Raw genomic sequence first — 770 nt, 5'->3', positions numbered from 1 at the left:
CCTGCCTTACAGGCCACCTCCCAGCCTGCCCCACATAACGGTTCTCTTCCTGCTTCACAGGATGACGGGTTCCAACCTGTAAGGAATGGAGCCAAACCGAAGCAGGCAATCAAACATTTACTGACCCCCACTACCTTCAATATGTTCCAGGTGCTGACAGACACCATGGAGGATGAGTTTGAGACTCGTCTAGTTGGGTACTCCATGGTGCGTGGCTAGCTGTTTGAGTTCTGTGATCGTTCATCAAACGGCAGCAGAAAACGTTACTGCTATCCAGGTGCCAGACTGGACGACATCACCGCAGCGTGCGATGATGTCACGAGTAATGCTGACCGAAACACCCTCTTTGTCATTCACGCGGGCACAAATAACGTAAGGACAACCCGTTCTGAGGAACTGCTTGAAAAATACAGCCGCATGATCAAGCAGTATAAACGAAAAACGGATGCCAGTAACATCATAATCTCAGGAATTCTCCCAAGGGTCGGTGCCGAACCTTGCTTTTACAGTAAGGCCTTCAGCACGAACAACAGACTTCAGTCCCTTTGCCCACAAGAAAACGCCCAGTTCGTTAACTTCTGGAAAAAAATTTACTACGATTCGGACTTGTTCCTTGCCGATGGCATCCACTTAAATCCTGTTGGAGCAGCCCGTTTCGGGAGGCTGCTCTGTGACCAAGTGGCTCTTTGAATGTAAAAAAACAACAACGCCAAGGTGAGAACACCAGCAGCTCCACCGTGAAGGAGCACTCAGCCCGCGCAACTCCCGAC

This window comes from Eriocheir sinensis, unplaced genomic scaffold (genome assembly GCF_024679095.1).
Source record: "Eriocheir sinensis breed Jianghai 21 unplaced genomic scaffold, ASM2467909v1 Scaffold78, whole genome shotgun sequence".
Taxonomy (NCBI): domain Eukaryota; kingdom Metazoa; phylum Arthropoda; class Malacostraca; order Decapoda; family Varunidae; genus Eriocheir; species Eriocheir sinensis.
This window is presented reverse-complemented; position numbering follows the sequence as displayed.